We start from the raw sequence: 27998 nt of genomic DNA on the forward strand, positions 1-27998 counted from the left end.
CCGACATAGATACGTCTTTTGGTGACGATGGGGGGAGTGGGGGGGGGGTGAAGGCTAAGACTTAAAGGTAAGCGACCGTAGCCTTGGTTCAATGTACGACCCCTTCATTTGTCTGGTGTGAAAATGAAAAACCACGTAAAACTATCATCAGGGCGGTGAACTTTGAATCCACTGTCTCCCAAATGCAAGCTCACAGCTACTTGGCCCAACTCGCTCGCTGTCCAGTTCCTAGTGTATAGCCTGTTGCCATCTGAAATATCATATCTGTAGTTTGTAATAAATGCATGTATGACGGCAAAGGCTGATAAAATGCTAATATAAAAACGTAGATACGTAGCATTATCGCAAAGCAAAGTTTATCGGAACGTGGCTTATGTAATACTGTACATGCTTCTCTACATGGAAAACTGAATGACGCCCTTGGTATCGGAAGCTGTTCTCAGCGCAGTTTCAATATGCATAAAAAGGAGTCGCAGTAACAACCAGATTATTTTACTATGAGTGGCTGTAAAGAACGTATCTCTGACAGTGAGGAAGACGAAAGCAGATTGAAACTGAAAATAGAAAAATTACTTTCACATATGCGAGAAATTCAACTGATAATTGAAGACTTAGCAGGAAAGCTACTGTTCTTAGAGCAAGAACTACGTAACATACATTTGGAATTCACCCGACTCAAGAACATTCAAATGATTAAAAAGAAGAATATGGATTAGCAATATTGGTAAGCAGTGTAATATATTTCTTTATTAAACGGAGCCTATAACGTTAGTAAAATGGTCACATTTTCCCCTATACATCATTTTCAAACAAAAAAGGTCATTAACTCTTATTTGCATTTTCAAGAAATGGCTTCATATACCGGTACTAGCAAAATCTTAAATGATTATTTTAGCCGTTGAACTCGTCTTTGATAGGCTTGTCTTGTATACAATTGCAGCGATAATACCATTCATAGTGAGAGAGCACATCTCAATTAACAACAGTCACTGTAATGCTAATTAAGGCTTTTACGGCCACAACACGAAAAATCAGAACAATAGAACCAAGCTTTTGAGTTATGTGTGTGTGTGTAGCGTTTTGCTCAGAGGGTGACATCTGGGTTCAGTGGGCTTATCAGTTGGAGTAGACTGCCACGCCTTTCCAAGATGTCAGACTGACATCTCCTACTACTACAAAAACGTTTTCATTCCTCCCCTGAAGGGGGAGGCGGGCCTCTTAGACGGTGACGCCGTCTCTCAGTTCGAAAGATTTGTTACGGTGAAGGAGATGCACGGAGAAGTTGAGGGGGTTGGCGGCCGTGGCCTATGCCAGGAACTGTCCCGGCATATGCCTTAGTGCAGGAGAATGGAAAACTACGGAAAACCATTCTCAGGACAGCCGAAGGTTGGGGCCAGCCGTGAGGTCCAGCCCTGTCCCGTCTCCCGAATGCAGAGGCGTAGAGCCACGGGAGAGCCGTGGCCACCCCTTCTCTGTTCGGTTGGCCGGTCAGAGTGCAGAGCTGTTGGACCATGGACCAGCGTGGTCACTTGAGGGCCGAGGCCCACTCTGCATCCACCGACGGACTGACTAACTAACTAACTAACTAACTTACTAACCTTTCATTCCTCCCCTGAGAGGGGAGGCGGGCCACCTAGTAGGGAACACCTACTCTCTGGCCAAGAAAGTTGTGTGGGGGGGGGGGGGTAAAGGTGATGTGCTTTATGTAGGAGAGGGTAAATAGAGGTCATGGGAATGGGAGATAGGATTGGGGGCGTCTTGGTTTTCCTCTTTCTGTGTTCCCTTTATTTGCTTTTTCCTTTATTATTTTTATTTATTTATTTATTTATTACTATTTTTAAATTAATTTTTGAATTGTTATTATATTATCATAACATTATTTTGGTGTTTTATCCATTTTGAAGAATTTGTTGGTTACATAAATGCACAGAATATAGCAATACATAAATACGGCTTATTTCGTCTTTTTTTATTCTTTTAAACTGCTTAAACTAAGACACTTTGCAAGTTTCTTCAGTATGGAGAATGAAAGGTTTTAAATAAATAGCACCAGTAAGCATACAGCCACATACAAATATGAAGTTACATTGAGTGGTTACTAAAGGAATGAAGTCCGAAAAAGAAATATATATAGACCAGTTATATATCATACAATTTGGAGAGGATAGTGCTCTTTCGTGGTCAATGGTGGGGTGGTCGACGTGGTATCTTAGGGACCGTAATATCAAAGAGTAAGAGGGGCCGATGCGATGGACTATGCAGCTATGGTGTGGAGAGAGTGCGTAGGGTACCCAAACACAGTCTTCGCTATGGGGGTGACCGGTCTGTGGGTTGGATGAGGATGTGGTAAAAGTGGAGCGGGGATAGGGTATGTCGAGGAGTCTTAAACGGTAGTGACCAGAGGGGGGACGTGACGGGGTTGTTGGGGGTCAGGGCTTTATCGAGGAGGGAGATGTGGGTGTCTAGTCTGGGGAAAGGGAATATGTTATAGAGGTCTTTGGTATGATACTAGTACAGATGTGGGAAACGGAGAGCAATGCGTACCAGACGGCGTTCCATGGATAGAAGAGATTGGTAGAGGGTTGGACGGGAATGAGCGACGGCTGCCCAGGCAGGGTGACCATGGGTTACGGCGGGTCTGATAAATGTTTTATAGGTAGGGAGGAGGAGTTTCGTGTTGAGACCCCAGCTGGTGCCGGCCAGTCGGCGAAGCAACTGGGACCTGCGGGCGGTTGTGGATTTCATAGGAAGTGAGGACGAAAGGACAGGTGTTGGTCGATGGTGATGCCTAGGTATTTTACAGTTGGTTGCGGACGAAGGGGGGTCTTTTTGATTTTGAGGCGAAGATGTGTGAGATTTCGGGTGGCGGATAGGCGGCCACGACGGGGTCGGAGTAAGATGGATTGGGTTTTAGATGGCTTAATGCGCAGATGCCAACGGTTACACCAGGAGGTAAAGGATTTTAGGTAAGGTTGAAGGATTCGGTTCATGGCTTGGACTGATGGGAGGGGGGCAAGGATTGCTGTATCGTCAGCGAATCGGAGGAGATGGACGGGGGAGGGTGGTTGTGGGATATCGGCTACAAAGGGAAGGAAAAGCAACGGAGAGAGTGGAGGGCCTTGAGGAACTCCCAAAGACATCGGGAAGGGTTCAGAGAGTTGGCCTTGGATGGATAAACAGGTGATTCTGTTGTGTAGGTAAAAGGCAAAGAATCGGATGTGGGAGTGAGGAAGGGTGAAGAGGTGAAGCTTATAAATGAGGGCGGGATGTCAAACAGAGTCTTTATTAAAATCAAAGGTAATGAGAAGGGGGGGGGGGGCTATGTTGAAATTATCAGCAATGAGCTGGGTGAGGCGGAGAAGCTGGTTTGAGGTGGAAAGTCCGGGACGAAAACCACATTGGGAGGGTGGTAGTAGGTGGTGGGACTGCAGGTAGAGGTGAATACGGCGAATGAGGACCTTGTCCAGGATTTTGGCGAGGATGGTGATAAAGCAAATAGGGCGGTATGAGTCTGGGTCTGACAGGTCTTTTCCAGGTTTAGGAAAGAGAAGCATGGTGGATCGTTTCCAGCTGGTTGGATAAAAACCGGTGGTGAGGATGAACGTATAGAAGGTGGCCAGTAGTATAAAGAGTGTAGGTGGGGCTTGGCGGATGTGTCGATAATGGATGAGATCGGGACCTGGAACGGTGTCTCGGGTTCGGGATAGAGCGTCTATGATGTCTGTGACTGTTATCGGGGTGTTGAAGACGTGGAGTGTGAGTGAGTGGGTTGAGGATGGTTGTAGGTAGGGCGAGGATAGAAGGTTTTGATAAAAGGTGGGGTCAGTTACGAAATGATGAATGGTGGGGGTAAAGCGTTGATGAAAGTGAGAGGAGAAGATCTCGAGTTTTTCCGCGGTGTTACTTGGAGATCGGCCATTATGAAGGATGGGGTAAGACAGGGTGCGATGTTGGCCAAGAAGGGAAGAGAGCTTAGGCCAGAATTTGGAAGGGGAGGCATGTTGAGCGTTTAGAGAAGTGCAGATGGCAGACCAAGATCGACGATGGTGGGCATGGAGACAGTTGGCAATTGTACGGCTGGTTTGGCGATGGAGACGGAGAAAGTAACGATCACAGGTTCTGGAGAATTCGGAGAGGTAGTATTGGGATAGTTTCTGGAGATGGCGGAATTTAGGTGGGAGGTGCGGTTTATGGGGTGTATGAAGGAAGGTGGGAATATGGGCGTCGGAGGCGGAAGTTATTGTAGCATGGATGAATTTTGCAACGGTTTCTACGGATTGGGCGTAAGTGGGAGGAGTAGGGGGTTGGGTGACGAATTGGCTAATGTGGGCACGATAGCCTGGCCAGTTAGCTTTGGAAAATGAGTGATGATGCGCCGGAGGGTGGGGTTGGTGTATGGGCCATGGGTTGGAATTTGGAGTAGGATAGGGAGGTGGTCACTCCCTATAGTGGGGAGAAAAGAGACTTGTAAGAGATTTTAAAGGAATTATGAGCGATAACGGTCCTGGAAGTGGAATAAAGGACGAATCTATGTTGTGTAGGAAGGTGTTGAAGTTATTAAGTTCGTTGGCTGTTTGACCATGGAGGTTGAGATCTGCGAGGAGGACGAAATGCCGGAAAGTTATGGAGATACGTGAGGAAGTCTGTCGGAAGAGGGTTTTGGGAGCGGTTGTATATTGTGGCTATATGAAGGATTCTGGACCTGAAATAAATGGTTGCGATAAGGAATTCCTGAAAAGAATGAGGGGAAGGGGGAGGTGGATGGGCGTTGGGAGGGAGGTACGGACGGCGATAGCGGCACCCCCACGAGCAATCCCATCGGGGTGGTCCGCTCTGTGGACGGTGAAGCCAGGTAAGTGACCAGGTTGGCAGGGATGGAACAGTGTTTCATTGAGTAAGACGGTATGAGCTAATATTAAACGGACCGGGCGAGTTGGCCGTGCGGTTAGGGACGCGCAGCTGTGAACTTCCATCCGCGAGATAGCGGGTTCGAACTCCACTGTCGGCAACCCTGAAGATGATTTTCCGTGGTTTCCCATTTTCATACCAGGCAAATGCTGGCGCTGTACCTTAATTAAGGCCACGGCCACTTCCTTCCCATTCCTAGGCCTTTCCTATCTCATCGTCGCCATAAGGCGTATCTGTGTTGGTGCGACGTAAAACAAATAGCAAATATATATATTAACGGAGAAATTTGACAATTCCTGTTTTGGTTCGTCTAATATTGCTATGCCACTGTACACTAATCAAGTAAGTTAATATCTAGCCTAGTGCACTCTCTGGATATCCCTGAAGTTAAATACCGAGTTTCAAGAAATTATGTTCACCCGTTTCACGGTGATGATCAGTCAGATAGACAGGCAGGTAGATATACAGACAAGAATTGAGTTGAACCCACTTTTGACTTTTGTATACCTGATCCGAGAAGAAAATACATTATTAGGCAAACATTTGAAGTATACAGACCAATAATTGTAATATTATTTATATAGATATTCTTTATCTAATGACATTTTTGAAAAATTCCATATGTATACCTCAAAAAGTTTGGAAAATTTCGGGGTTAGGCACGTTTCGTAGTACTAGGGCTTGAGTAGTACTGTTGTCTAGCCTCCTCAGTCCGTATGTAGCATATACTCTACATGTCATTTTAATTACTTGCAATAATACAATAAAATATAAGGAAGAGATTAATAATGGTAGAAAAATCAACTCTTGAGTCCTGATGTATCATATATGCTACAAGTCATTAAAAATAGCAAACTTTTATTTTCGATTTTTTAACATTTTAAAGTTATTTGAGCAAAATATAACATATTGAATGAGGAAACAGGTTCTGAAGAGGCTAGGAGGTGCTGGTAGTACAGTACTGTTGAAGGGGTAACAGTACAATTGCTTGTTTTCTATATAGCAGATGTCGCTGGCTACGATTTGTGTTGAGACTGGGGTGAACTACGCCAGTTCAGGTGAAGACTGGTAGTAGTGTTCATGCAAGCACAGAAATGGTGTCCCGACGTAAACAATGAACACTGCCCCACTCCAGTACAGAAAAGGAGGACAGGGAGTGAAGGGGGTAGTGTCGAAGGCCACTCAAGTACCGAAAAGGTGGGGAGGGAGTGAACGGGTAGTGCTGAAGGCACAGTGTGTGTATTGCTATACATCCACCACTGTGCCCATTTCGATCACAACAGTCTTGTAGCGGGCTGTCTACCTGCAGCAATACGTTAAGCGTGGAGGTGGGGGTATACCACGCTTTGTTTATACCGGGACATCATTTCTGTGCTCGCGTGTACCAGTCAGTGAGAGTTTATGTTTCATGTGCAATACGTATTTCCTAGTTTGACCGAGCCAGAACTGTGACATTGATTCAGGGTGGAAATATACAAGCAGCAGTATCACGCATCGTAGCGATTACCCAAAGTACAATGTCATAAACGTGAAATATGTACCGTGAGACCAATGGTGTGATTAACAGATCGAGCGAGGAAATATCGGCCGAGAGTGACAACGCCATGCCAAGATCGGTTTTAGGCACCGTGCGCAGATCTCGAAATCATACTGGTGGCACCGTTCCGTGGCTCAATTCGTAATTAAATGGAGGAGAATGTCAACCGGCAACCATGTACAATATAGAAATTACTTGCGTGTTTCTGCCTATAAAGAGCAGGAATTCGACAAGAAATGCAATTTCAAAAAGTGAAAAATAGTGGTCATGTAAAACATATGACAGAAGTGAGGAGGATGTATAATAATTGCAGGGGTGATACAGGAATCGTCTCTTACTCTACCGCCTTACAAACTACCACTGAAGGTAAGTTAGTTACATTTCTCACTGTAAATTACTGTACCTAATCTATATACAGGATGAAGCGAAATTCGCGCACTCGGGCGTCGCAGCGCGACTCCTCACATGCCAGCAATAAAAAAAATGTCTCTCTCAAAAGTTCGTCCTGCGAGTATATCCGGGAGAAAAAGGACGTTGAAGAGGTGGCAATCTGGCAACACTGTAACCACATCTAGGGTAACTACCTCTGTCGGCACACAACAGTCGTGCTGTACAGTTGGTGCAGTGGATAGAGTTGTGGGGAAGCGTGCAGGAAGTCGAGGGGGTCGATTCTGGTTTGAGGCGTATGTTTTTATTTCGTAAATGTAGTCTAGGTGGTATGGTATCTGGCATCTTAATCGTCAACAGCGATTGCAGCGCGTCCTCTAGAAAGCATTTGCACTTACATACTACGCTCCTAGAAATGGACGAACATTCGTTTTCATTGGCCAGCTTTGAAAGACGCTCTTTCCACCCTTTTCCTACGTTTTTGACTGGCTAATAGTATTTACTTTAATTAGCCCCTTCCCTGCCTTCAGGCCTGTGAAAGTCATTTTTAAATATATCTTGTTGTTCCAGATATATCTGCGGTGAAAGGTTTAAGTGGGCCATCCTGTATATATACATTCTCATACAAATAATTCAACTAATTTTTCAATTCTTTCAAACCCCCCCCCCCCCCGTTAAAGGTCTTTTCCGAAAACCAAAGAATACGTGTTTCCTTATTTTTAAAGGAGATTCCAAATACCAATTATAACGTCTACAACCTGTTAAGTTTTTGAGATATACTGTAGATACGCTACTTTTAAAAGTGCGCCCTCTTTTTCAGTTCCCCTTAAGTGGATTTTCCGAAAAGAATTATTTATGTTTCTTTACTTTTACAGGAAATTCCAAATACCAGTTTTCAAACCTGTAATATATTACGTGTCTGAGATAATTTGCAGATATAGTCTTTTTGAAAATTCACCCCGTTTGTCACTCCTGTTCACCCTCTATTCATCGGATTATCCAAAAACATGAAAATACGTGTTTCTTTATTTTCAATGGAAATTACAGATTTTAATTTTCATGTCTGTAACATCTTCAGTTTTCGAGATATAAGTCTCCTCATAAAAGGTGTTCAACCACTTTTCCCCAAGTTTTCAAACCTTAATGGGATTTTCCGAAAACAAAAAAATAGGTGTTCCTTTATTTTTAAAGGAGATTCCAAATACCAATTTTTACATCTGTAAACCTTCAAGTTTTTGAGATGCAGATATTCTCATTTTAAATATTTACCCCCCTTTTCACCCACTTAGCGACGGGATATCCAAAAATCCTCCCTTAGCGAGCACTTACATGTTAATATGAATGTATCCCCAAAATTTCATTTCTTTATGTCCAGTCCGCCTCTGTGGTGTAGTGGTTAGTGTGATTAGCTGCCACCCCCGGAGGTCCGGGTTCGATTCCCGGCTCTGCCACGAAATTTGAAAAGTGGTACGAGGGCTGGAACGGGGTCCACTCAGCCTCGGGAGGTCAACTGAGTAGAGGTGGGTTCGATTCCCACCTCAGCCATCCTGGAAGTGGTTTTCCGTAGTTTCCCACTTCTGCTCCAGGCGAATGCCGGGATGGTACCTAACTTAAGGCCACGGCCGCTTCCTTCCCTCTTCCTTGCCTATCCCGTCCAATCTTCCCATCCCTCCACAAGGCCCCTGTTCAGCATAGCAGGTGAGGCCGCCTGGGCGAGGTACTGGTCATTCTCCCCAGCTGTATCCCCGACCAAGAGTCTGAAGCTCTAGGACACTGCCCTTGAGGCGGTAGAGGTGGGATCCCTCGCTGAGTACGAGGGAAAAGCCGAGCCTAGAGGGTAAACAGATATGATGATGATGATTATTATTATTATTATTATTATTATTATTATTATTATTATTATGTCCAGTAGTTTTGGCTCGGCGATGATGAGTCAGTCAGTCAGTCAGTCAGGACAAGTTATTTTATATACAGGATCCTGTATTCGCGCACTTGGGCGTCGCAGCGCGACTCCTCACTTGCCAGCAATAAAAAAATGTCTGTCACAAAAGTTCGTCCTGCGAGTATATCCGGCAGAAAAAGAACATTGAAGAGTGGCATTCTGGCAACACTGTAACCACATGTAGGTTAACTACCTCTGTTAGCACATGCTAGTCTTGCTGTACAGTTGGTGCAGTGGACAGAGCTTTGGGTTAGCATGCAGGAGCTCGAGGGTTCGATCCTGGGTTGAGGCACACTTTCTTATTTGCTAATTTCCATCGGACACCACATACTGTAATACAGTAAAACAACGCTTCTTAGGTCACATGTATCCTACATTTACGAAATTTAGTAAAGTTGAACACGTTGTAACGTATCTAGTAGATGAAGAGGTGTGAAAAAATTCACGCCCCCCGACGCGGAAGGAGCGTCTTTCAAAGCTGGCCAATGAAAACGAATGTTCGTCCATTTCTAGGAGCGTAGTATGTAAGTGCAAATGGTTTCTAGAGGACGCGCTGCAATCGCTGTTGACGATTAAGATGCCAGATACCATACCACCTGGACTACATTTACGAAACATAAAACATACGCCTCAAACTCGGATCGACCCCCTCGACTTCCTGCACGCTTACCCACAACTCTATCCACTGCACCAACTGTACAGCACGGCTGTTGTGTGCCGACAGAGGTAGTTACCCTGTACATACCAAAAGATGTTAAAAACGTGAAAATTGGTATTCGGAATCTGCTTTAACAATAAGGATAAAAGTAAACACGCATTTGCGGGGGGAGGATCAACTTGGTAGAGGGGGAGATGAAAACGGAGATGAATTCCTTTTACGAGGATATATATATATCTCAAAAACTGAAGATGTTACAGAAGCGACAATTGGTATTTGGAAGCTCTTTTAAAGAAACGAGTACTGTATGTTTTTGGAAAATTCACTTAAGTGGGGAGTATGAGAGGAAGTAAAAAATTGAATACTTTTTATGGAGAAACTTATACCTCAAAACTGAAGGATACAGACGTGGAAATAGGTATTTGGAATCTCCTTTGAAAAATAAAGAAACACGCTTTTTTGGGTTAGGGGAAACCAACTTAACGGACGGGGGTGGAGTGATAGAGGAGTTGAATTCTTTCCATGAGGACACTTATATCTAAAAAACTAAAGATGTTACAGACGTGAAAATTTGTATTTGGAATCTCCTTTAAAAATAAAGAATCATGCATTTGGGGGGGGGGGAATCAACTTGGGGGCGGGGGCGGTGAAAAAGGACTTTAATTTATTTTTATGAGGATACATATATCTCAAAACTGAAGATGTTACAGTCGTGATAATTGGCATTTGGAAGCTCCTTTGTAAACAAAAAAACACGGTTTTTTGGTTTTCGGAAAATTCACTTAAGGGGAGGGTGAAAGGAAGTGAAAAAAAAAAAAAGAATTCTCTTAATGGAGAAACTTATATTTCAAGAACTTAATGTTGCACACGTTAAATTGTTACTTGGAATTACTTTAAAAATATAGTAACACTCACTTTTTGGTGGGAGGGGGGAGGGGATCAACTCAACGGGCTGGGATGAAAAAGGAGTTGAATTCCTTTTATGAGGATACTTATATCTCAAAAACTGAAGATGTTAGAGGCATGAACATTCATATTTGGAATCTTCTTTCAAAGTGTGTTCTTTTGTCTATGGAAAGTCCACTTAAGAGGGTGAATGAATTGAAAAATTAATTGAATTCTTTGTGTGAGGATACTTATATCTAAAAAAAAAAACTAAAAATATTGTCGGGCTCCATGGCTAAATGGTTAGCGTGCTGGCCTTTGGTCACAGGGTTCCCGCGTTCGATTCTTGGCAGGATCGGGAATTTTAGCCATCATTGGTTAATTTACCTGGCATAGGGGGCTGGGTGTATGTGTTGTCTTCATCGTCATTTAATCCTCATCACGACGCCCTGGTCGCCTACGAGTGTCAAATCAAAAGACCTGCACCTGGCGAGCCGAATCCGTCCTGGGACCTCCCGGCACTAAAAGCCATACGCCATTTCATATCAACTAAAAATATTAAAGATGTGAACATTGGTATTTGGAATCTCATTTAAAAATAAAGAAACATGCACTTTTGGGGAGGGGGAATTAACTCAACGGGTAGGAAGGGGAGTGTGAAAGGAGTTGAATTACTTTCATGAGTATAATTATATCTCAAAAACTGAAGATGTTACAGACGTGAAAATTAGTATTGGGTATCCCCTTTAAAAATAAAGAAACACTCATTTGTTTTTTTCGGAAAATCGACGTAAGTGGTGTGGGGTTGAAAATAAGTAACTAAAGAGTTGAAATACTTTTATGAGGATACTTTATCTTAAAAACTGAAGGTGTTACAGACGTACAGGCATGAAAACCGGTATTTGAATATCCTTTAACAATAACGAAACACTTTTTTTTTGGGGGGGGGGGGGGGCTTTGAAAAATCCAATTGAGGGGCTGACAAGAATTGGAAAGGCGGGTGCATTTTTAAAGTGAGTACCGGTTTATCTACATTATAAGTCGTCCAGCTCCATGGCTAAATGGTTAGCGTGCTGGCCTTTAGTCACAGGGGTCCCGGGTTCGATTCCAGGCAGGGTAGGGAATTTTAACCATTATTGGTTAATTTCCCTGGCATGAGGGCTGGGTGTATGTGTTGCCTTCATTATCATTTCATCCTCATCACGACGCGCAAGTAGCCTACGGGTGCCAAATCAAAAGACCTGCACCTGGCGAGCCGAACCCGTCCTGGGATCTCCCGGCACTAAAAGCCATACGCCATTTCATTTTACATTATATGTCAAAAACTGAACATGCTAGAGACAAGAAACTTGGTATTTGGAAAGTCCTTTAAAAATACAGGAACCTGCATCTCTAAAACTGAATATGTTACAGGTATGGGAATGTGTATTTGGAATCTCTTTTAAAAATATAGAAACATGTATTTATTTTTGACTTGAAAGAAGACTGTTTTTCTCGCATGTACAGTTCTAAGTCGCATGGTCGTCTTAGCTCCAAAAGGTAATATCACAAACAGGGTTTATAAAGAATTTCTGGGGTAAATGAAACTCAATTTTTGGGTGAGTTTTTATACTTTAATAATTTTCAGACAGTCTCTTAGTATAATGCCGAGGAACGATTACTCTGATCAAATTACGTAATCAACGCGAGCGAAGCGTTGGGATGTACTTTGTGTCCCTCTTGCAACTCATCTCCGATAGATACTGCTGTATACTGAGTTCTTAAACATTTGTTTTATATCGTATCGACACAGATAGGTCTTATGGCGACGATGGGATAGGGAAGGGCTAGGAGTGGGAAGGAAGCGGCCGTGGCCTTTGCCTGGTGTGAAAATGGGAAACCACGGAAAACCATTTTCAGGGCTGCCGACAGTGGGGTTCGAACCTACTATCTCCCGAATACTGGATACTGGCCGCACTTAAGCGACTGCAGCTATCGAGCTCGGTCATCAGAAAATTTATGAACCAGGGGAATGGCATGCTAAAGAAGAAAGTTGTCCAACTCCTCATCTACTTCCCGCCAATATTCAGGCAAGCTGTTAATACTCGGCACGGCCAGGCGAGTTGGCCGTGCGGTTAGGGGCGCGCAGCTGTGAGCTTGCATACGGGAGGTAGTGGGTTCGAACCCACCTGTCGACAGGCCTGAAGATGGTTTTTCGTGGTCTCCCATTTTCACACCAGGCAAATGTTGGGGCTGTACCGTTATTAAGGCCAGGCTCGCTCCCTTTTCACTCCTAGCCCTTTTCCTATCCCATCGTCGCCATAAGACCTATCTGTGTCGGTGCGACGTAAAACAAATGTTTAAGAACTCAGTATACAGCAGTATCTATCGGAGATGAGTTGCAAGAGGGACACAAAGTACATCCCAACAAACAATGGTCAGTGTAATGTTATTGTTGATCAATGTTATGAGCTTTCTGTATTGTAGGCCTTCACATTTAGTTTTCTTTCGACTCTGATATTAGGGCGTCTTACAAAATTATTTATAGTGCAGACAGTAGTTCTTTATTCCCCGACTTTGCATACCAATTTTCATTAAATTCTGTTTACCCGTTTTCTCGTGTCTCGGCGCTGATATGGACTTACTTCGTAACAACAAAAATCAAAATTCATGAATATCTCTGTTATCATAGCCGGTACGGTAAAAATGCATAAGACATAAGTGATAAGAAATTTAATACTATATAACTTTAGTTATGTAGTATTTGTCGATAGGACCACTAATAACACAAATATTTGAGAATTAAATTTTAGGCCTTCCCCTAAACTACCATTTCACTCAGCGTGAATAAAATTATTTATGGTCTCGATTATAGCAATTTATTCACCGACTTTGCATGCTGATTTTCATTAAGATAGGACCACTTATAACATACATAATATTTGAGAATTAAATTTTAGGCGATCCCCTAAACTACCATTTCTCACGGCGTGAGTATGATTATTTATGACCTAGATTATAGCAACGTACTCCCCGACTTTGCATACCGATTTTCATTAAGATAGGACCACTAATAACATAAATATTTGAGAATTAAATTTTAGGCCTTCCCCTAAACTACCATTTCTCTCAGCGTGAATAAGATTATTTATAGCCTAGATTGAAGCGACTTATTTTCGGACTTTACATACCGATTTTCATTAAGATAGGACCAAGAATAACATACATATTTGAGAATTACATTTTAAGGCCCTCCCCTAAACTACCATTTCTCTCGGCGTGAATAAGATTATTTATAGCCTAGATTGTAGCGACTTACTACCGGAATTTACATACCGATTTTTATTAAATTCTCTTCAGCCATTTTCTCATGATGCGTATACATACATACATACATACATACATACATACATACATACATACATACATACATACATACATACATACATAGACAGACAGACAGACAGACAGACAGACAGACAGACAGAAATTACGGAAAATTAAAAAGTGCATTTCCTTGTTACTATGGACATGACCGATACAGAAATACCATCCTTTTTAAATTCTGAGCAATGTACAGACAAAACTCTTATATATATTGTAACAGTAAATGTGGTACTTCGGTAGAGATGAGACGCAGGGCGTGTACCATTCGTTGAAGTGCATACAGAGGGAGAGGGTTTGTTTAAAATAAATCTTAAAATTTTTTTTCCAGAGTTTATTAAGAAATTGAAAGTAATGTCACCTCTGTACAGCGGATACAGCAGAAAGTGTTCCTCGTCCTATGGCTGGCGATGTTCTTGGATTCCGGCAGCTCCATTTTCCATATCAGCGAACCACCATTCGTCCCCCGATGGAAGTTCTAGAAAATCCATTCGATGTCTTGAAGATCCATGTGACGTTAATGAATGGCGTTGAGGTAGTCCTTGTGAATGGTGAACATGAATGAACATCGTTGAGCCCTGGGGCGAGTTAATGTAAAGGCTGCTTCTGCACAGATGAGAGGAGCGTTTATAAATGGTTAACAAAGTTCAAACACAAAATGTATCTTTATCACACGGTGAAATGTCACTTAATTTTGTCCCGTGTTAAGTGAAAGAATGTAAGTTAATACTCATAAGATAAAAGTCCACTCGAAACTTATCGTCGAGTTTAACAGAGTCACTTAAAGTTTGTGGCACTTAGTACAACGTAAGGCAATGCCACATGACTTAGTTCATTGAAGCACTGTTCAACATAATTCATTGAACTAAAGATGTTCCACTCGTGAATCAGAACTCATTCACGTATTGAAAATAACATGAAATCAAAAGACGAAATTAATCGAGTACTGACAGTCCTTGGTTCGACTGTTCGTAAACTAAATGTTTGCAGAATTGAAATGTGCTGTTTATTAGAATAGAAATGCACTGTTCACACATGCACAGTTCACAGTTCATGACCTCAAATATCGGCACAGTTCATGGAATGGTAAATTAAAATTGGATTTAAACACAGTCTTATAACTCGAAGTATTTAGTACTCGGTAAGGAGCAATCAGTTCTAAGTCCTGTCCATGACATAAAATTTTAATTTCGAGCACTCGAAAACGTTTGCGAGTCTTAGACACTCGTATAGAGTAACAGTCAATAGATAATGTCCAGACGATACACAATTCATCTCACGTCCTATCGGAGTAAAAGCTTGTCACAGTATAAAAAAATCTGCATAAGTCCATATTCAACACGACTAGGTTAAAGTCCACGAACTTGCAACTTAATAGCGGCATCACACTCTGGCAACATGCTGTAACACGCTGGAGCGCACTGCAGCACACTCTAACATGCTGGAACACACACTGGTCTGCTGAGCGAAGCAGTACGTATTTATATCTGATCCGGGCCTCCACCCCTTGTTCCATAACTTTATCGTCCCAAGTCGGATTCACGTGAAATTCGGCAGGAATATAGCTAAGGGATCAAGTTATATGGTGATGTGGTTCAATTTGTTCAATTATTATCGTGGGAAAAGTTATTACCCGTCGAAACTCGAAGAACATTCTACATCAGTCTAGGCTCTGTAGTGCGGCGAGGCATGCTGTGACGTCACCCGCTCACTACGTCACACGCGCACAGCTGTTGCTCGCTGTCTAGTCTAGGGATGGGCTGCGAACGGAGTCGCGAAGAGTCGAGACTGCTACTTCTGGAACCGACACTCTCGACTCCAGTGTCGACTCCACTGATGCAGTAACGCCATCTATCAACTGTTGACGGAACTGCTTCGAATTATAGTTCCACGTTCCTCCTTTGGTAACTCGTGATACGATGAATACAAGATGATTATTAGCCAGCAAACATTAAATATTGTTTCGGGATTTTATCAACGTTAGTGTTAATGTTGTAGGTCTATTTTAGCGACGATGATGATAATGATGACGATAATTGTAGTGGTAATAATAATCTGACAGTATACGTTTACATACTCGCCAATATTAACTGGAATGAGTTCAGCTCCGCGGTGTAGGGGGCAACGCGTCCACCTGTCACCCGGCGGTCCCGGGCTCGATTCTCGCCCGGGTTAGTTTTTTAAATTGTAAATGATTAAAACCCTGGCCTGGGGCATAAAACAGAAAAAAAAAAGAAGCGAGTGCTTAGAGTATGGTCTTACAACAAATATTTTACCAAATATTGTGCGTCATAATAGCCGCCTCCGCAGTCTAGGGAGGCCCCGGGATCGATTCTGGCCAGGTCAGGGATTTTTACCTGTATCTCAGGTTTTGTGATCACGTTGAGGTAGAGACCGGGTCTAGAAAGTCAAGAATAACGGTCGAGAGGATTCGTCGTGCTGAACACACGTCAGCTCGTAATCTACTGGCCTTCGAGCTGGGCAGAAGTCACTTAGTAGCCCAAGGCCTACCAGGGCTGTCGCGAAAAGGGCTTTTGTGTATACTACTACTAATACTACTACTACTGCTACTATTAATAATAATAATAATAATAATAATAATAATAATAATAATAATAATGCAACAGGACTTAACGTGGTCCTTGAATTATAATGATAACCTACAACCTGTTTTCCAGTCAGTGACCGGGTCAGGAATGGAATGAATGAAGCCCCCATCCTGCGGCGAGTATAGGAATCGTACCGGTTGCCGAGGCCTGTCGCACTCCTCTGGGGCAATGATGAATGACTGACAGATAAAATGAAATGATGTTGGAGAGTGTTGCTAGAATGGAAGATGACAGGGAAAACCGGAGTACCCGGAGAAAAACAATCTCACGTGGAGTGACCGGGATTTGAACCACGGAACCTAGCGGTGAGACGCCAACGCGATGCCGCCTAAGCCACGGAGGCTTTTAATGGCGTAATCTCTGTTCGAATTATGTTAGAGGATTTACCCATATTAGATTTGTTTTCATCGTTCATGTGCAATTCATAATGATTTACCATCGATATTTGTTTATCAATTTCCTGATCACGACAAATAAAGACGTGAAATTAAATGCCCGTGGTCTGCTATGCCGATACTTTCTGACATGACACGTTTAATTTTATTTCAGCTACACCATTACGCTCGTCGTCTTCGTTAACGATATCGTACTTCACTCTATAACACTCTTAAAAAACCCAATGGGCAAATGAGCAGCAACATGTATGATATTTCATATTATTTTCCGCACCTCGACACGCTAGTGGCCCCGCAATGATAGTCAATTTCGCTTGGAGTCGAGAGGCTTCATGCGAACCGAGACCGGTGTTCGGAGTCGATGGAGTTGACGCTCTCGATTCCAGGCTTCAGTCGCGCCCATCCCTAGTCTAGTCAGTTCTTCGTAAGCGGGGACTTAGTTTGTACCGCCGTTACCGGTACAATATCTACACAGTATATAGATTTTTCTCATGTGGTTTTCAAATATCGCTAGTATAAACGTACGAAGTATGTGGAATTAAGTCACATTTTTTATTACATAACTTGTTTCGTAGCATACCTGTCTTCCGTTACATTTAATTTGCAATGAGCATTTCGTGCTACTGTCCAACTCATTGGTTGAATGGTCAGCGTTGAGACCTTCGGTTCAGAGGGTTCCGGGTTCGATGCCCGGCCAGGTGGGGATTTTAATAGGCTCTCATTAGTTCTTTTGACCCTGGGACTGAGTGTTTGTGTTTGTCCCAACATATTCCTCTTCCTATTCAGACAACACACTGCACTACCAGCCACTACAGAAACACGCAATAGTGATTACATCCCTGGCGTCAGGGAGGGCACCCGGTTGTAAAACAGAGCCAAATCAACACGTGAGGTACAGTTCGCACCCGTGACCCCACATGTGTGGGAAAATCAGTAGAAAATTAAGAACAAGAAGAATAAGAACAAGAAGAAGAAGAACGTTTCATACTACTGCTAAATATTATTACGAGAAATTGTCAGAATGACCATTTTTGTTTTCATCACTGCTTAACATTACTACTACTAAACGTTTTCATTCCTCCCCTGAAGGGGGAGGCGGGCCTCTTAGACGGTGACGCCGTCTCTCAGGCCAGGAGATTTGTTACGGTGAAGGAGATGTGCGGAGAAGGTGAGGGGGTAGGCGGCCGTGACCTATACTACGAACTGTCCCGGCATTCGCCTTAGTGCAGGAGAATGGAAAAGCACGGAAAACTATTCTCAGGATAGCCGACGGGTGGGACCAGGCGTGAAGTCCGGCACTGTGTCCCAGGCCCGTCTCCCGAATGCAGAGGCTTAGAGCCATGGTAGAGCCGTGGCCAACTTTCCTCTGCTCGGTTGGCCGGTCAGAGTACAGAGCATATGGGACAACAACCCACTCTGCATCTACCGGCTTAACATTAGTTAAGGTTGTCTCTTTAGTACAATTGTATTTTGTTGAAATAGTAGTATTATGTTATGTCATAATCCCCGTACAAGTTTTGATTAGATTACAATCCATACAATTTGATTAGTTTCAAACAGAGAATCATATTTTCTGATCAAATTACAGCCGCATTAGAGTATATAACTCCAGGACACTACAATGAGAGCAGGCATGGCTTGTAAAGTGACCTAGTTATAAACCAAAACTAACTCCCATTACATAGCACATTCGTGCTGCACGTGTTTACGAATCTGTATCATAGTTGGTGCTACTAGTTCCTCGGAATCGATTCCGGAATCGGGTACTCGATTCCCCAGGCATATGGAATCGATTCCTCGCGATTCCAGTCGCAACCCATCACTAGTTGTGAGTGAAGTAGTGCAAGGAATTGAGAGTATCAGAGAGAAGCATCTGGTAACTGTGTTTGTACACGCGCTGGCTAAAATGCCACACATCTACGCGAATGAAGAATTTGCAGATACAGTGTATGTTTACAGCTTCTGCGGTGGTACTACTCTTGCTGTTGTCGAGGAATACCGTCGACGCTTTCCGACACGTTGAATTCCTGATCATAGAGAATTTACCAAAGTTTTCAGCACATTGCGTGAAGAAGGTATTCTTCCAAGTTCCCATTTTTCTTCTGAACGTGTAGTTCAGCAAACTGTACAGGAACAGCAACACATTGTTGAAATGGTGCAGCGTAGTCTTACTATGTTATATCGCGGAAACCATTCGCAATACGTCATGTGTCCATATTTCGTTTTATGCTTCAAATGATCGTTCCTCTCCTATCTCTGAGTATTGACCATTCCTCCTGGGACACCGTGTATAAACAGATACACCACAAGCCTGAGGTAAGTTCCACAAGGGCTACAAAGAAAAAAATATTCTAGAGGGAAAAGAATTACGTACATGCCTGTTCCCTGAGAAAAATTTAAAATACCCTGTGTCAGCTTCAGCTTTAAAGGTAGATGACTAAAATGTTCTTGTTTTTACGTCCCACCAACTAGGTACTTTTTATGGTTTTGGGAGAAGCCGAGGTGCCGGAATTTTGTTCCGCAAGAGTTATTTTACGTGCCAGCAATCTACTGACGTATTTGAGCACCTTCAAATACCACCGGACTGAGTCAGAATCTAACCTGCCAAGTTTTAGTCAGAAGGTCAGAGCCTTAACTGCCTGAGCCAATCAGCCCGGCTAAAGTTAGATGACTTAATTAGCATTCGGTCCCTTTCACCTCGAATGCTAGAAGTTGAAAATGGAAAATGCAAAAATATAATCATGTTAGGACTGGTAGAGAACTCTTTATTTTCAGGAGAATGTGTAAATGTAACAATGAACTTTCTTCAAAGACAAAGTACAGATTGTGTGACTGTGAACTTAGCTTTCAGACCTTCAGATGAGAGGGGAGCCGTCTTATTTTCTAAATAATGAATGCATTAATGATGATAGGACAGTAGAAATGCATGTAACTACTTGCTATTAACTCTTTCAGGTTACACATTCCTGCAGGGAATAAACTTGTAAAACTACTGGAAAATCAGTCGAATAAGTATGGACGAATAATGCTTGATTTGATATATGGGCGTATGGTTACTCATGATGAAGAAAATACTGGTAATGATACTGGAGAGGTGAAGTTGTGTGTTGAATCTTCAAGAGCTCCTCCATCAGGTGTCAAAGATAGCCTAGTTGTGACTGAAGAGGCGCACTGTTATCTAATTCAATTAGGATGGTTTGTGTGACATTGTGTTAATCTGCTAGTCAAGTGGAATTGCGTTATTCTTTCTGGGCGAATACACATCCTAAATACCCACTTCAAATGATCCACTTGTTCCAGTTTAGAAATGTCTGCCTGACATTCAGTCCTTTTAGGTTTCTTCCCTACTGACATCATTTTAATTTTGGAAATGCTAATTTCCGTATCATACTCGCTGCAACTCTTTTGAAGTTCCAAGATATTACATTGGAAGCTTTCGGCATAGTCTGTTATTAAGACCAAGTCGAATTAGACCAAAAGGCTTACTATATTTCTAGTCAACTGAATCCTTCCCTTCTCTACCCACAGATACACAAAACTTAACTGTCGGTTTCCCTCATAGTATTTTTAAAAATTTGACGCATAAGGAAAATCTGGTCCTGATAGCCCCTCTGTAGCCTGAAACCACACTGGCTTTCGTTCAATTTATTCTGCACCGTTGATCGAACTCTTTTTTCAAAAGTTCAACTGGACACCTTGTATGGTGTATTGATCAATGAATAATAATTTCGTGTGGCTATTTCTAGCCGAATGCAGCCCTTGTAAGGCAGACCCTCCCATGAGGGTGGGCGACATCTGCCATGTGTAGATAACTGCGTGTTGGAGGACAGTGTTATGTGTGGTGTGTGAATTGCAGCACAAACACCCAGCTCCCGGGCCACTGGAATTAACCAATGAAGGTTAAAATCCCCGACCCGGTCGGGAATCGAACCCGGGACCCTCTGAACCGAAGGCTAGTACGCCGACCATTCAACCAACGAGTCGGACATACTGATCAATGAAACACCTAGATTAGTTATTACAGTTCTTCCTGCTCCCTTGTTGATACTGTAGGTGAGTGCAGTTACTGATCAGAAGGTACCTTACTCATTTCACGCTAATACTACTCCTCTACGAAGCCATTTCATCCCTGCCTTCCCACTATATTTCACCATTTCAGATGCTTCCATTTCAGGATATCTAAATGATTCCTAATGTCTATTATATAAAGCCAGAAGGCTAACTGATTCACTCAATCATCGACATTAATGTTTACCCACTTCCAGCTGAGCTAGAAACTTGGAATTTTTCAAACTGATTTAGGCTGTAACCTAAGGAAACATTCCAAAAAAGTCATTTTTTTTAATTTTACCCCCCCCCCAAACCAATCCAAAATGACGGACGCAAACTTTCAGGTGCACTAGAAAATTGAAATTTGGCAAAATTCTAGCTTTTAGCCTGTAAGCGACGGAGAGATTCCGAAAAGTTACAAGGTTTAACTTTCAACCTAAAAATATCGAAATCTCAGGCAATTTTTATGACGCTGCAGACCATTGTTTTGCGGTATTTTGTGGTTAAATGCAAAGCCAAATCGCAAAACGGAGAGCACATTCTCAATCCATCATGAAGAGATCTACAACTTTGATCCTATAGTAAGTAAGAATGAATGAAGGTGCAGCAAAGCTAATGCAGCCGCAGTTGCGATCGACGGTATTCTGTTGAAAAGAAGAATTCTCGGACGAAACTACGGTACCTTTACCTGTTTTCAGACCGACATTGCCGTACGGGAGTGACAACTGGGTAGACTCTGGATATCTTATTCTTAAATCTAAATTAACGACATGAAAGTAGAGAGAATGGTTGCTCGTTCGAGCAAGTGGAAAAAAGGCAAGAGGGTACTAGGAATGAGAAGATAAAGACTAATTTACGAATAAACACGATGGATGAAGCCGTACGCATGAAAAAGCTTCAGTAATGGGGTCATGTGATGGAAATGAAGTAGGATAGGTACTTTAGGAGAATAATGGCTGAGTCATGGAGGGCAAGAGAAGTAGAGGGAGGCCGAGGCGATGATGATTAGACTTAATGGCTTAATGACAAGATGTGTAGAGTTAAACGAGGCCACAGAGTTGGCTGAAAACTTATTATTATTATTATTATTATTATTATTATTATTATTATTATTATTATTATTATTATTATTATTATTATTATTATTATTATTATTATTATTATTATTAGCTAATCGGCCAGCTAGAGACCACGATAAGTTCCCCTATGCATTCTGGTATTTATTCATTTTTTGTTTGATCCAGCAGGTTTTCTTTAACTCACTGTGTCGAGTACGGCGCTCATCCGACCACTTTGCACCAGGTGTCCATTTCTCATCTTGGAAGTACTAAAAGTCACCATTTTCGTTCTGAAAAGGTCTCGTTCGTGCACATCTTCTGGTCGTGTGCCCATTTCTTCGAGATCTTTCTTGACGTTAACGACATGGGCGCCCGAAGGATCTTTTCCAGGGGGAGGCACATTAACAATTTTCTTGAATATAAAAACCAATATAACGTCAGCAACATTAAATTGTTTACAGAAACTTCCAGTTATAACATATGCTAGATGACTGTCAGTAATTTCAGTTTATGAAATAATCTGGTATGATATTAAACAGTTGAACATCAACATCTTTAGAATTCCAGGGGGGGGGACAAGTGCCCCCCTTGCCCCCCCTTGGGGGCGCCCATGGTTAACGAACCAGGAAATTGTTGGTTTTTGATTCAAAATTGTTAACAATGCGTTTTGTCCGCGGAGAGTCGTCCATCCGTCGTAGATGACCGTAGAAGCGAGCTCTCCGTTTGCGCATTGTGTCCGTCATCTTCTCAATCTTAGAATCGATTTATTGTCTGAATTTTCTTATGTAGATCCAAGACCAATTACAATATCAGACCCACCGCCAGAGATTGAGACGGCGGTGATCAGACCTTAATGCAGCTATCGATATTAGCTAAAATGGCGCCCCGATCGGTTTGTTCAAATGTAAACACGAGCATGTGTTAGTGTAGTGATGTTTTTATCGAAATTTGGTTTTAAAACTATTTTGATATATTAGGACGTTTCGATCTAATGCATGCCTGGATGTAATTCATATTACAGCAGATGCACTTACATTCAGATCAAATGTACTCAATGCATCGTGACGATTTCGTAGTTACAAGTAATTTATTAAGGTGCACTAAAACATTGGAGAATAATTTTTTCAATGGAGAGGATATGTTCCGTGTACTTAATGAGCTGTTTTTTTTTTTTTTTTCGGATAAGGCCAAAACTCTGTGTTGGTGCCAATTCTAGTACATTTCTCAATTACTATGCCTTTTGAGGATTTTAAAAGTGAGGTTGTAAAAAGTGATAAAGCTATTTATTTGATCTGTAAATGAAAATTACATTCTCTTTGTTAAATTAGAAGACAAGGTATCAACTGATATACTGTCACTTAGGCTTATAGTACGTACTAGCAATTGTACCCGTGCTTCGCTACGGTATTTCATATTGTATACGGATATCGAAGTAAATTACTGTACATGAAGTGAATAATAATTTTTAAATTGCATGTAAATTGGCGTTATCCGAGAAAAAGCATAGGGAGGTCCGTAGACGATGTTTACAATGTAAAGTGCGAGTTGTGGAGTTGTGATGATAACGACAGGTGCACTTGTCTACCACAATTCATTATGTTTTAGAAACGTTGAATAGGGTGAAATTTGTGTAAGATTTTCACACAGTGAATTACTTTTCAGATACTTATGCGACAGCTTCAAACATAGAATTTGGCTCACATATGGCTACTGGGTGGGCCAATATTCGTGTAGAATTTGATGATCCCATCTTTCTTATAAGTGAATCAAACCATCAATTATATGTGTACAAAGTGCAAAATTTAGGTAAATCCAGAAAGAGAAAAATTTAATGTATAAGGGATAGAGATACGACAAAAGGTCATAGGACCGATGTTGTAGATCACTCCAAATTGAACGCAGATTGCGCCATCCGTGTTGTGATACGACTTACCGTTTAGCACGAAATTCATCGAAAGGAAGGACTGCACCATCATTAAAATTGCCTCCATATTTCGATATTTTTCGGGGGTAAAAATAAAAATTTTAAACATCTCGTAAATTCTCCGTCGGTTACATGCTAAAAGCTATAATTTTGCAAAATTTCAATTTTCTAACTCGTCTGGGAAATTGTGCTGTGATCTTGATATGGGAGAGTGGGTTAAAAATCAGGACTTTCAGGAAACTTTTAAGCCCATGAAACCTGTAGGTTCTGCATAAATATCACCGACTGTGTTCTTATGCAGGCTTGAAACTCCCAGCATGTACCCCTCAGAGAATTATGAGAATTTGAGATTTTTCTAGGGATCCTTGGAAGTCATCAGCTTGTCTGGTACCAAGTTTTAAATTTGCCTAGAATGGTCTCACTAATTCACGTCTGTTTTCATTTTATGCCTTAATTTATATATACAGTATATATAATTATATATAGTAGGCCTACAGTATATCTAGATGGATTATATTTCACCCGCTTCCCTAGTGGTTCTAGGGCCGTCTTACTCCCACAGTACATTTTCCAGGTAGTAAGTTATACTTGGAAGTCGTACTGGAACACACACGTCCATTACCTCGGTCATTTCTGACAATTTATTTTTCACCCTTTCTCACCCCTATGCCAAAAGGGGCTGAAGTTAGACTTAAAAAATCCGGAATATTACTATTCATCTCAGCGACCCGGAAAACTATGGAATCGGCAGTATATTCGATTATTATTACACCTAACTCACCCCTCCCCCACCCTAAAGGGGGCTAAACTTTGAGTTTAAAAAATCGGAATGTTACTATTTCATCTCAGCGACCCCGAAAAGTACGGATTCGACACTACTTTCGGTGATTTGTATATCTCAGTCCTCTTGCCCCCCCCCTCCGCCCCTAAGGGTTCCTGGGGTGTTTTACCCCTATGTGGTTTGTCTCCTGATACTAAAAATTCGGAGTGTCACTATTCATCTCAGCGACCCCGAAAACTATGTATTCGACACTATTTTCTATTATTTCTATATATCACTCTCCCATCGCCCCCCTCTCTAAAGGGGGCTAAACTTTGAGTTTTAAAAAATCGGAATGTTACTATTTCATCTCAGCGACCCCGAAAAGTACGGATTCGACACTACTTTCGGTGATTTTTATATCTCAGCCCCCTCGCACCCCCCCTGCCCCTAAGGGTTCCTGGTCTGTCTTACCCTCACGTGGTTTGTCTCCTGATACTAAAAATCCGGAGTGTAGAATTCACCTCGGCGACCCCGAAAACTATGTATTCGACACTATTTTCGTTTAATTTTATATATCACTCCCCCCTTGCCCCCACCCCAAAGGGGGCTGAACTTGAACTTTTAAAAAATCCGGAGTGTCACTATTCATCTCAGCGACCCCAAAAGTACGAATTCGACACTATTTTCGTTAATTTGTTTATCTGAGCCCCCTCGCCCCCCCCCGCCCCTAAGGGTTCCTGGGCTGTCTTACCCCCACGTGGTTTGTCTCCTGATACTAAAAATTTAGAGTATACAATTTACCTCGGTGACCCCCGAAAACTATGTATTCGACATTATTTTCGTTTAATTTTATATATCACCCCCGCTCGTCCCCCCCATACGAAAGGGAGCTGAACTTTGACTTTTGAAAAATCGGGAGTGTCACTGTTCATCTCAGCGACCCCAAAAACTGTGGATTCGGCACTTTTGTCGATTATATTTATATTCCCCCCCCCTGGCCCCCCACCCCTAAGGGAGCTACGGATGGCTTACCCGCACAGTGCTCGTCTCCAGATAGTAAGTCGTAAGTGTACATTTGGATGAAATTGCTCCAGTAGTTTAGGAGATGTGTCATTTACACACACACACACACACACATACATGCATACATCCATAGTAAGAAGAAGAAGATTATGTTTGCTTTATTATTACATGGAGAAATTTTATTTTGAACACTGCAGACATCTAAACTTCACTGTATGTCCGAAGAAATTATTCGAATCCGAGGAATGAATATTACTTCGCTCGCGGCATGCCCAATCATGAGAATGGCTTCAATAATATTAGTCATCAGTTTCAGAGTCGTGTCAATTGCAGAGGGCAGGATTCTTATTCTTAAGAAGGATAATTGGTGCCACAAGCGTCCCTTTGAACACTGCAGACATCTAAACTTCACTGTATATCCGAAGAAATTATTCGAATACGAGGAATGAATATTACTTCGCTCGCGGCATGCCCAATCATGAGAATGGCTTCAATAATATTAGTCATCAGTTTCAGAGTCGTGTTCATTGCAGAGGGCAGGATTCTTATTCTTAAGAAGGATAATTGGTGCCACAATCGTCCGCTCTAAGATGTTCGAGGGTACTCCAGGTGACTCCAAGTCTTTCGAAGCTCTGTCGTGTAGTCGATAGACTTGTAACTGTGTAGAACATCGGGTAATTCTTGTAAAAGTTGCTTGTTGAAAGAAATGAATGACATGATATATGATAGCAAGAATGAAGAGGATGAAACCCGCCGCTGGCACAAAGACCACTACTCTCGAATAGCTCAAGACTTAACGTCCCGATCCGACGGACGAATCATCATCAACACCGTCATATGCCCTCACACCATGTAAGGCCAAAAAACAGCTTCCTACGTCCTGGACGTAAAATGGCTCCTTGAATATTGTGTTCTCTACCTATCTTATGTACGTTGCCTAGCGACAGCGACTTTATGAATTTAATCTTGGTGACAGCACGTTGGATTGTCATATCCCAATGCACGTTTTCCGATGGTTTTTCGTTCATAACTCACCAACGAAAGCGAAAATGAAAATTCCGGCTTCGAGGTGCATTCGGACCCCCTTCCATCTACCTATGTTCAAAATTTCAGATCTCTACGTGCTGTAGATTTTGCTGGGCATCGCGCACAGACAGACAGACAGACAGACAGACAGACAGACAGACAGACAGACAGACAGACAGACAGACAGACAGACAGACAGACAGACAGACAGACAGACACTTCCTTTTATAATTATATAGAGATTTACGTTGCCAACGATTTGGGTGTTAAAGTGCTTTATACGAAAGTGCATATGCTACCACAGAATTACAAATTGATTCCCCTATTGATTATCTGAAGTGAAACAGATGTAGCAGTTTGGTGGATCATTATCAGAATCATTGTTATGAGAGAATTGAAATTCGCGACAAAGTTATGTTTCTAACAAATTTCTTGAACGAGGTGGGCTATTATATTTAAAAGCGTATGGTAATAGAAAGGTCATTCAAAGAAATGTATTTTTAAAACAAGTACTGATTTATAGGAAAAAGAATTACGGTCTGGAATAATTTACCAAGGGTGCCCCCTACTATATCTACACCAATTAGATAAATTTCCAACTTCTATGAAATCACTTACGAGAAGACTAGGTAGACAATTGATACGTAATCTGCCACTTGGACGACAACCCTAAATTCGGATCATTGGTGATTGATTACTTAATTGACTGAATTGAAACGCATCAAGTATTCTCCCAGGACTGTTATTTTAGAATGCATTCCTATAATACCTATTTCCTTTTCCATACTTGTTCATAGAAAATATTTATATTTTGAATTATCCACATACTGTTTATTTAAATATGGTGTATTTCTAGATAGTATTGGTCTATTACCCAAAGTAAAGTATTCTGTTCGTTATTATTGACAGCTTAGCAACTCAATACGATAAAAAAGTTATGTATCACAGGCGTGTTTACATGGAACCGATGCGTCGGCCGTGTTGTTTTTGTATTAAGGTCTGACATTGTAGATGGTCTTGGTAGATCCCGTTTTTGTAACTTGGGCCACGTTTGTTGTGGAAATCTTTCTCTCTTTTTGCTCTAATAGGAAGCGCGCATTTCTGAGAGAGGATAAGGCATTCTGACGCACGGAGTGAAACTGGCTTGATAACAGTATTGTAATGATGAATTTTGGTATTTATAGAAAAGCGCCTTTTGTTATGTATGTTTCGGGTGGTTTGGAAAGCTACTTCCAGTTTTCTTGCTCTGGGTGCTAAAGTTTCTAAATCTGGTTCATTTGATTGGATCCACTCACTAAGGTATTTAAACTTGAGCACGTGGTTTATTGTTCTATATTTGGTATTTAGCTGGGTCATGTCTTTGACGTTTGACACTACTTCCGTCTTTTCAAAGGATATCCGCAAACCTGTTTGTTCAGCTACTTCTTTCAGCACATTAATTTATTCTACTTCTATTATTATTATTATTAT

The 27998-nt window shown here is 41.9% G+C and overlaps 1 protein-coding gene across 2 annotated transcripts in view; it reads left to right on the forward strand.

The window, feature by feature from the left end:
- The first annotated feature begins 415 nt into the window (after window positions 1-415).
- LOC136856887 (U-scoloptoxin(16)-Cw1a) overlaps window positions 416-27998 on the forward strand; it is a 79387-nt gene continuing 51804 nt past the window's right edge. Inside the window, exon 1 of one of the 2 annotated variants that reach the window (XM_067135108.2) lies at window positions 416-724. The gene's annotated coding sequence lies outside the window, so the exon portion shown is untranslated. The remainder of the gene's footprint in view (window positions 725-27998) is intronic. The other variant, XM_067135109.2, reaches the window with a different exon arrangement.

The sequence above is a fragment of the Anabrus simplex genome, chromosome 1, assembly GCF_040414725.1.
Source record: "Anabrus simplex isolate iqAnaSimp1 chromosome 1, ASM4041472v1, whole genome shotgun sequence".
NCBI lineage: Eukaryota > Metazoa > Arthropoda > Insecta > Orthoptera > Tettigoniidae > Anabrus > Anabrus simplex.